Below are 11,055 nucleotides of genomic sequence, written 5' to 3'. Positions count from 1 at the left end.
TTGAATGACAATTGCGCGGTCATGCAACACTGTACCTACACCAAATTTATGTCATTTTCCCCCCACAAATAGGGCTTTCTTTTGGTGGTATTTGATCACCTCTGGGTTTTTTCCTTTTTGCTAAACAAATAAAAAAAGACCGAAAAGTTTGAAAAAAAAAAAAAAGTTTTTTTGTTTATGTTATACAATTTTGTAAATAAATACGTTTTTTCCTGCACTGATGAGCATTGATGAGACTGCACTGACAGGCACTGATGAGGAGGCACTGATGGAGTGGCACTGATGGGGTGGCACTGATAGGCAGCACTGATAGGTAGCACAGATATGCAGCATTGGTGGGCACTGATAGGCAGCACTGCTGGGTACTGATAGGCGGCATTGATGGGCACTGATAGGTGGCACTGATAGGCGGCACTGGTGGGCAATAATGGGCACTGGTGGGCGACACTGAAAGATGGCAATGATGGGCACTGGTGGGCAGCACTGATAGGGAGGGCACTGGCGGGCAGCACTGATGGGGAGGGCAATGGGGGGGCTCCCTGAGCCCTGATTGCCATCCCTGGTGGCCATAGTGGGCATCCCTGGGGTCATAGGAGGGCATCCCTAGGGTCATGGGTGGGCATCTCTGGTGGTTCTAGTGGCACCCCCCCCGAGGGTCTGCACTGGTAATCAATGATCTGATTACCAGTGCCGACCCCCCCCCCCCCTATCAGGGGAGCCGCCGATCGGCGCTCCTTTACTCGTGCCTGTCAGGCACGAACTAAGGAAAGCCGATCAACGGCTGTTCCTGTTTACTATGTGACCAGCCGTGACTGGAAATGGCTGGTCACATGCTAAAGAGCCTACGTCAGAGGCTCTTTACCGAGATCGGAGATGCAGGGTTCAGGCTGACACCTCGCATCACCGATCGCCGCTCTGCGTGCCCCCGGGGGGCGGGCAGAGCTGTATTATCCTGCCACCGTCATATGACGTCCGGTCAGGATAATACAACCACATTCCCGCCGTCAATCTGCAATAGGGCAGGCGGGAAGTGGTTAAACAGATAAATCAATAAACTGAGGGTCAATTTACAAATTAGCACTCTATTACCAACCATAAATGCATGTGCATTCAAGCGCATTAAATAGTTTGGTCCAGCCTGGATTAATGTAACTATGTATATGACATAACAGGTTGATAGCATACTGGACACTCCTTCCTTTGCACACTCATTCCCACCCTCCCTTACTGGCTACTACACCTGTTTTTTACTAAAACTTCATGGTGCAAAATTTGGTGCAGCTCTGCATACAATCCAATTAGCTTCCAGGTTTTATTGTCAAAGCTTAATTGAACAAGCTGAAGATAGAAACTGGTTGGTTACTATGCAAAGCTGAACCAGATTCTATGTGCACCAGTTTTACTAAAGCTTCTCCAGTGACGGGCACATGGCTGGCCCAGTTACAGGTTATTTCCCAAACATGGGATTTTCCATATTTGTGTAACGACATCACCTCTATCCCCCAATCCCCTCTGTTCACATTTAGCTTTTGGCCAGGAAATCTGAATGTGGCCAGGGATAAAAAAAAAAAAAAAAAAACACCTGTGTGGAAAACTGTTATATACATAACAGCTTTCCAGCATGGATACAGCCTAGAGTACTGAAGTACCTCTGAACTGCTGATAATAATACCACCAACTTTCTAATCTGAGAACTGTAAACCTTTAAGAATCTGTCGCTGCCACAGCGACAGGTTCTTAAAAGTGGTGGTAGTGAGAACTCTCTGAACTGGCCACATGTCGGTAATGCTTTCAACGCTGGCGCAAATGCTTACCTGAATTAGGTGCAGGTAGTTCTTAAGGAAACTACCGCCAGAAAATTGGCAGTCTATCTTGAATTTCCATGATTCTGTCTTTAGTGCCATTGCTTAGATTACAGTGGCTGTTTTTGGAGTGATGTTATCTGCTGCCTGGGCTGGCCCTTTAAAAATCATATTCACCAGATATGCAGAGCTTTGCAATGAAAGGCGACTGTGAGAGTCCCCAGTTAAATAGAAATGCATTGTGTGCAACTTGCCTCTAGGTGTGTCCCACAAGAGGCACATGCAGGATGCAGAATGGTTGTTTTTCTTCCTTTCTACCAAACTGTGCATCCAAGAACACAAAGACAGATTTATATATATATATATATATATATATATATATATATATATATATATATATATAACTATATGCATGGGGAATATTTATAATTGAACTGCAGCCCTTTGTAAAGTAGCTATAAACAGAAAAGATCCTGTTTTTTACCCTTTGCAGATGTGTGTCCTACTAGCTTGTGTGTATGCTGTAACTACAAACAAAATGCAACAGTATGTTAATATCTAATTCCACCTCTGCAAAATGGGGCTTCTTCAGTATATTTACTACAGTACAGGACAATCTGGTTTGTAGAGACCAGATCTAAAAAATAGGTTATATTTATATCCATACAAATAATACATAGAGACAAATCTAAATATTTGACCAACAATAAAACAGCGCTTGCAATAATTGGCAATCATATAATAGAATTAATCATATGCAAAAGTATCTCATGTGCAAAATATAGTGCAACAAAATCCAATAGTGCTTAAAAAATAGTCCATAAACTGTGCAATTCCTTAAAAGTGCTAAAAAACAGTCCATAAGTAGTGCAATTATGCTTGGTACAAAAAAAGTGCTGGGGTGCTTCAAATCAATCAGATAGTGCAGGGTGTTTCACTCCCCTCCTGTACCCCCACTCACCGAAAATAATGGACCCTCGGCTATTTCAGTCTGGGGGTCAAACAAAAGCTTGAAACTGGTGAAACAAAAAATCCACTTGATAATGGCACTCTGTCAATGTGTAACGCCTTGGGACGATTCTTTATCAGCTCAAAAAGAAACAGACAGCCCCACATTTGGCACTTTTCCACTGCAAGTACCGGCTCGGCTCCACTCAGCCCTGCTTGGCTCTGTTTGGTTTTCCACTGCATGGTACCGCATGGTACGGTGTTGGAACGGTTTGCTTTTCCACTAAAGTAAAGTGGGTGGGATAACAATGATTCTCTGACCAATCAGTGGCTAGTAGTGACAAACAGTCAAGGCTGCATGCAAAGGATTGTGGGATATGGTACTGGTACGGCCCTCTTGGAACCACAACTGAGGTGGTACTGTTTAAGCGAGCCATACCGTTTGGTTCCATGTAGTGGAAAAGCGCCACAGTACCGTACCGTACTGAACCGTTCCAACACCGTACCATGTGGTACCATGCAGTGGAAAAGCACAAAAGCGAGCCGAACCGTTCGGTTCCATGCAGTGGAAAAGCGCCAATAGTGAAGTCCATAAAAACAGATATTTAATGGCCTATATAATCATTTACTTACAGGAGATTCCATGTATAAACGGCATGCAAAGGAACACGGCAAGTAGAAACAGATATACAGCACTTCCGGGAACGCCAACTGGCAAGCGTTCCACAAATACCAGGAAGTGACGTCACTGGTTACAGCGTACCCGGAAATACATTGACGCGTTTTGCCCCACCTTCTGGGGCGTCATCTGTTGATCTGTCTAAAAGACCCCAGACCCCTCCACTGCACTTCAATGTATTCAAAATGCGGAAATTGGCATTTTTGAATATGGTCACTTTTTTAGATTCGGCGCCTTTAGCTGTCGAGTATCCTGGACGTGACGTCATCACACCGCTCCTGGGTTACTACATCGAAGACCCAAACAAAGCCAAATCCGGCTTTGATCGAGACTCCAACCAGCCGGCAGACGTGCCAGCTGGTTGCTCGGGTCTCCCGGTGGGACGGGAGAACCGGTCAGAGCCGCCGAAGGCGGCAATCGTCCCCTCATACTCGCTGGGGTAACAGCCGAGTGGCTCCCGAGCTGCATCGGCCATTATCATCTGAAAGCCGGCCTCCGGCTCTAAAAAATGGTACCGGGATGATGCCTCTAGCTACAGGCAACACTCCAGTACAACCACTTCTCCAAGCCGACGTAGAACTACGTCGGTTTGCGGGAAGTGGTTAGGCTAGCCATACATTCTGCAATTTTATTATTCAATTTCCTTTAGATTTACCTTCATTGATGTAGTGCAAGGGCCTACCTGATTGCATACAAATTGAAAGTGTTTAAGGTTTGAGCTCACTCATATTATATGGTTTTGGTAAATCCAAAGGAAAATTGTACAAGAGAATTGTAAAATGTGTAGCCAGCTTTCGTCCATAGCTGCTGAAACTGTGGGTGCCAGACTTTAGATATCCCATAACTTTTTACTACAGGTATATGGGATTTTTCATGCACTGTGTGTTGCACTGTATTCAGCAATGGAACAAAATAGTGCATGTAAATAAAGCCTGTGTAATTGAATCCAACCATATACACTATAATCCCCTTTAACCTGGCCATTCACCTTCCATCTAATTGTACAATCTTCACCAAACTTTAAGCTGTTAATACAGCGGCTCCGACCTCAGCAGTCAGTTTTTTTTTCATTCAGCCTGCTGGGTTAAACAGAAAAAAAAAAAACTAGCAGTGTGTACTAGGCTTAAAGTGATTGTAAAATCTTTTTTTTTTTTTTTTTCCAATACAAATAACAAACGTCATACTTACCTCCTCTGTGCAGTTGGTTTTGCACAGAAAAGCCTGCTTGCTATGGGGGCATCCGAGCAAAGTCACAGCACAGTGTATCCATTCAGACATGGAGCCGCCCCCTCTTTCCGCATTGGCTGACTTTGATTGACAGCAGCGGGAGCCAATGGCGCTGCTGCTGTGTCTTAGCCAATGAGGAGGGGATTCCCAGACGGCTGAGACAGTCTTGGACATTGCTGGATCTAGAGGGAGCTCAAGTAAGCATTAGGGGGGCTGCTACACACAGAAAGCTTTTTATCCTAATGCATTGATTAGGATAAAAAAAAAAAAAAAAAAAAACTTCTGACTTTCCAACCCCTTTAAGTGATATGAGAACCCAGCAAAAAACAATCTATTCAACTTATATCCTTTTAAGCAGGTTCCCTGTACCCCATAGATATTGGTAGATCTAAAAGGAAGTGATCGTAATGTAAAAAAGCATGACAAGTTTTAGATCTACACGTGCCTATGTAATTCAAGAGGCCTGTCGGACTGGATACAAATTGGATTGTTTAGGCACTCCCTCATATTATATCATTAAGCCCACGTTCACATTGGTCCGATTTAACATGTCAAATCGGAGCCACTTGCCAGGAATAGCATTGTCCGAATCGGTGCAACGCCACACCGATTCCCAAAAGTAGTTTTTGTACTACTTTTGGCGATTTTGGGGGGGGGGGGGGGGGGAGAGATTTCCATAGACATCTGAACTCGCATGATTTCAGAATGGCCTCAGTGTGAACCCGGGCTTAGGTTTAAAAAAAAAAAGTGATTTCCTCGCAATCAACACCTATATCATTAGCCAATTTCTTTACAAATGCGTATAAATCCACAAACACTAGGTTCACACTTATGCATTTTCATACGTTTATGTGCTTTTGATGGGTTTGGAGTCTATATGGTCACAAATGTCACATCAAAAGTAGTCTCTGCACCTTCTTCCAAGTCACATGAAAATTCAATGCATAGGTGTTAATGGGCCCAATGGTTTATAACTGGATTCCTTTTGTGCTGTGAATGAAGCTTGTTAAATATCACAGATGGGAACAGGGACTTAAAGGTTTCCTCCAGTATCAAAAATAAATCCTATATAGTATCTAACAGCAGAACCATTTAGAACTCCAAACTTAAAGTGTTACTAAACCCACAACAGTAAAATCATCTGTATATGCAGTAAAGCATGCTGGTTATACTCACTGTGGAACCTAAGGGGTTAATCCTCTGCTTTGTGTAAAAAGACTGTTTGATCCTGTCTTCTCCTATTCTCCCCTTCTCAGGGCCGGCGTTAGGGGGGGGCAAACTGGGCAACTGCCCAGGGCCCCGGATGTCCAGGGGCCCCGGGCCCCGTGCAGGGCCGGACTTGCCAATCGGCAGGGGTCGGCAAGGTGTCCGCACACGGACACTGGTGTCCGTGAGCGGTCCTTGCAGTGTCCGCCGCGCCGCAAGTGTCACTCTGCCGGGTCTGCCCATCTGCCGAGAGGAATCTGTTCAATCCCCGATGCGATGCGAACGCTCGGGGGCGGAGCCTCAGGCCTCCCTCGGATTGTCCGCTCCCGCTTGGCTCTACCTCTTGGCACCGCCCACAAAGTCGAGTGGTGAGGGAGACTGGAGAGAGACCTGCGTGCGCGGCTGCGCAGTGATCTCTCTCTCTGTGACTGACTCTGGGCTGGCTCGGTTAGGGGAGGGACTGTCTGACTGACCAGGAGAACTTCTGACCTGGAGAAGAAAAGCAGCATGGATGGTAACGGTAGGTTGTGTGGACTCACTGAACTGGAGGTCTGGGAAGGGAACCCTGCTTGGCCTGCTCTAAGGGGGATCTATGGGGGACCTGGGATGGCTGACCTGCCTGCTCTAAAGGTGGATTTATAAATATGGGGGACCCTCACCCTGGCCTAGGCCTGCTCTAAGGGGGATCTATGGTGGACCTGGGATGGCTGACCTGCCTGCCCTTGCCTGCTCTAAAGAGGGATTTATAAATATGGGGGACCCTCACCCTGGCCTAGGCCTGCTCTAAAGGGGGATCTAGGGGGTCCTCCTAGATCCCCCTTTAGAGCAGGGTGAGGGTCCCCCATATTTATAAATCCCCCTTTAGAGCAGGCAGGTCAGCCATCTCAGGCCCCCCCCCCTAGATCCCCCTTTAGAGCAGGCCAAGGCCTGGGTGAGGGTCCCCCATATTTATAAATCCACCTTTAGAGCAGGCAGGTCAGCCATCCCAGGGTCCCCCACAGATCCCCCTTTAGAGCAGGCCAGGGGGAGGGTCCCCCATATTTATACATCCCCCTTAAGAGCAGGCAAGGGAGTCCCTTGCCTGCTCTAAAGGGGGATGTATAAATATTGGAGACCCTCACCCTGGCCTATGCCTGCTCTAAAGGGGGATCTATGGGGGACCTGCCTGCACTAAAGGGGGATCTATGAGGGATGGTGGACCTGCCTGCCCTTGTCTTCTCTAAAAGGGGATCTATGGGGGGTCTGCCTGCCCTTGTCTTCTCTAAAAGGGGATCTATGGGGGGGCCTGCCTGCCCTTGCCTGCTCTAAAGGGGGATGTATAATTATGGGGCACCCTCACTCTGGCCTGCTCTAAAGGGGGATCTATGGGGGGACCTGCCTCCCTTACCTGCTCTAAAGAGGGATGTATAAATATGGGGGACCCTCACCCTGGTCAGGCCTGCTCTAAAGGGGGATCTGTGGGGGACCGGCCTGTATGGTGCACGCTGTGGTCACTCTGCATTGAAAGGGGGCACGCTGTGGTCACTCTGCATTGAAAGGGGGCACGCTGTGGTCACTCTGCATTGAAAGGGGGCACGCTGTGGTCACTCTGCATTGAAAGGGGGCACGCTGTGGTCAGTTTGCATTGAAAGGGGGCACGCTGCGGTCTCTCTGCATTGAAAGGGTGCACGCTGTGGTCACTCTGCATTGAAAGGGGGCACGCTGTGGTCAGTCTGCATTGAAAGGGGGCACGCTGTGGTCAGTCTGCATTGAAAGGGGGCACGCTGTGGTCTCTCTGCATTGAAAGGGGGCACGCTGTGGTCTCTCTGCATTGAAAGGGGGCACGCTGCGGTCTCTCTGCATTGAAAGGGGGCACGCTGTGGTCTCTCTGCATTGAAAGGGGGCACGCTGTGGTCTCTCTGCATTGAAAGGGGGCACGCTGTGGTCAGTCTGCATTGAAAGGGGGCACGCTGTGGTCTCTCTGCATTGAAAGGGGGCACGCTGTGGTCAGTCTGCATTGAAAGGGGGCACGCTGTGGTCAGTCTGCATTGAAAGGGGGCACGCTGTGGTCTCTCTGCATTAAAAGGGGGCACGCTGTGGTCTCTCTGCATTGAAAGGGGGCACGCTGTGGTCAGTCTGCATTGAAAGGGGGCACGCTGTGGTCTCTCTGCATTGAAAGGGGGCATGCTGTGGTCAGTCTGCATTGAAAGGGGGCACGCTGTGGTCAGTCTGCATTGAAAGGGGGCACGCTGTGGTCAGTCTGCATTGAAAGGGGGCACGCTGTGGTCTCTCTGCATTGAAAGGGGGCACGCTGTGGTCAGTCTGCATTGAAAGGGGGCACGCTGTGGTCAGTCTGCATTGAAAGGGGGCACGCTGTGGTCTCTCTGCATTAAAAGGGGGCACGCTGTGGTCTCTCTGCATTGAAAGGGGGCACGCTGTGGTCAGTCTGCATTGAAAGGGGGCACGCTGTGGTCAGTCTGCATTGAAAGGGGGCACGCTGTGGTCTCTCTGCATTGAAAGGGGGCACGCTGTGGTCAGTCTGCATTGAAAGGGGGCACGCTGTGGTCAGTCTGCATTGCAAGGGGGCATGCTGTGGTCAGTCTGCATTGAAAGGGGGCACGCTGTGGTCTCTCTGCATTGAAAGGGGGCACGCTGTGGTCTCTCTGCATTGAAAGGGGGCACGCTGTGGTCTCTCTGCATTGAAAGGGGGCACGCTGTGGTCAGTCTGCATTGAAAGGGGGCACGCTGTGGTCAGTCTGCATTGAAAGAGGGCACGCTGTGGTCAGTCTGCATTGAAAGGGGGCACGCTGTTGTCAGTCTGCATTGAAAGGGGGCACGCTGTGGTCAGTCTGCATTGAAAGGGGGCACGCTGTGGTCAGTCTGCATTGAAAGGGGGCACGCTGTGGTCAGTCTGCATTGAAAGGGGGCACGCTGTGGTCAGTCTGCATTGAAAGGGGCACGCACTGCATGATTTTACCTTTTATGAACAAGAAATCAACGTTGTGCTGGTATGACGACGCAATGCTATGGGGCTGGTATGTAATTTTTTCCAGGGCTGGTTTTCATACCCAGTCCGGCCCTGGCCCCGTGTCACTGTCAGCAGCGGGCTCCATTTTACAAAGGGGCCCGTCACTGTCAGGAGCCGGCTTCATCTTCCAAAGGGCCCCCAGCCGCCCCCTGTCAGTGTCACGCTGCTTCCGCTCCACTTTGTGCCGGCTGTGCTGCCTGTGGCCTTAAAGCCTTGTCTACACTGGATTTTTTCTCGATGAAAAATTCATAGTTGCATTGATTTTGTTATATTTTATTTATTCTATTTAATGTTATTTAATGAAAGCACATTTTCATGTAGTTGTATGTTTTATTTGGCTAAATTGATTAAATGCGCCTATATTTTTGGTAGAATATAAAAAAATTCGGGGCCCCACTTTTAGGTTTGCCCAGGGCCACACTTTGTCTAAAACCGGCCCTGCCCCTTCTTCCACTGACTCCTAATAATTTCCTGATAACACAGAGTCTTTGGAGTCAGGCTGCACATGCTCAGTTTGGTGCGTTTTGCTAGAGGTTTTGTTTTTTCTTGGGAGGGTGCATGTGATCGGCCTAGGGCCAATCAGCACTGTCCAGACAACAGGTCAGGGGTCTTGCAGTTTCATAGGTTCAGTCAAAAAACTCCTCCTACAAGCTTTAACCAGGGCTTGGCTGGGCACTGATAGAAGTCACAAGCCTGCCCTAACTGCTGATGAGAAAAGGTATTTAGCAGTTTATATTTACTAAGATAATTGCATGTCCATGTTCTTTGTGAGACCAGATATAGTGAATGCAGGGTTCTGGTTTTAGTAACACTTTAGGACACAGTCAATAGTATGAATATCACATGAAACTAAAGCTGTTTTTGCATCAATTTCAGTTTTGTTGTACAATGATGTGCTAAAGGGGTAGGCACACAGATATGATCAAAGTTTTCTAAAATCTTCCAAATGCGTATAGCTGATCAGATGGGGACCCAATAAAAAATGTGTGATTATACAGGAGAAATCTCATTTTCCTGAGATAGCATTGGATCATACACATACAATTTAGTCTGCAGTTAGTACTTCGTGAGGTGCATCTTTGATTTCACTAACACTTTTTGTGCAGAAAAAAAAATCCTGTCATTGCAGAATGCGATAGGAGTAACTTTGGTTGGGGGGCCTGTGGAACTCGGCTTACCTTAGAGAGGTTGAGAAATCCCTCTCTCTGCTCCCTAGGCCCCTCTAATGTGCAAGTCACCCTATGTCTATTAGGGGCACAGGGTGACCGAGAAAATGATGGACAACTACTTGGTGAACACTGAGTATGTGGTTTTGGTTGCATAAAACAGGACAGTGATATTTGTGATGTGCTTACACTTATATTAAGGTGTATTATACTTCATGAGCTCGATGACGGCAAGTCTGCTAGTTAATTAAATTACTGTCATCTATTAGTTGCTAGTGGGAAAGTAGAATACTGTTTATGTAGGTTGTTCCTTAGATATGTTAATTATATTTCTGTACACAATTTCATCTGCATCAGATAACGTAATCAGGTACCTGACCTGGTGGGATATATATATTTTCGGTGCGAGTTTTTTCATTAAATGTCCCAGATCTTATACAAGCTATTCTCGGCTAGTTTTGTATGGGGGTGGCTAGAATATCTGATATCTATGTTCAAGCACATTGTGGGGTCGCAGTTCCGTTACATTGGTGGCAGCAGTGGGATGCTTCCTGCAGTCTGGGACATGCAAACCTCCACTGGGATCCAAGGTCCAGTTAGCAGAAGAGGAGAGGTACAGATACCAGCCGCCATGGAAGAGGAACTCAAAAGGAAGTTGCGAGAGATACGGATACAGCCCAGGGGACGAGTATCAGAGCAGGTCCTGCTAGGATAGTATGATTTAATACAATTGGAACTCTTGAAGGAAACGCTAGCCCGTGAGCAGCAACACCAGGGAAAAATCCTCCCCTCTATCCAGGAAAGGTACTGGTCACAGTATAGATTGCGAGTACTGTTTTTGAGAGATAAACCGCACAAGGAGTAGACAGCTGAGTTAAGCAGGCTGGTCTGGGCAGAGATGCGTTTGGAAGAGAGCTATAAAGCCCTCCAGTGGCATGTATCCCAAGCATACCCTTGGATAGCAGATGGAAGGCTTTGGCTATGGCGGCCTAGGACTGTTGTACGGCAAGCTGTCAGGGG

The sequence above is a fragment of the Pelophylax lessonae genome, assembly GCF_965119305.1.
Source record: "Pelophylax lessonae genome assembly, chromosome: 7".
Taxonomy (NCBI): domain Eukaryota; kingdom Metazoa; phylum Chordata; class Amphibia; order Anura; family Ranidae; genus Pelophylax; species Pelophylax lessonae.
Note: the sequence above shows the minus strand (reverse complement) of the source record.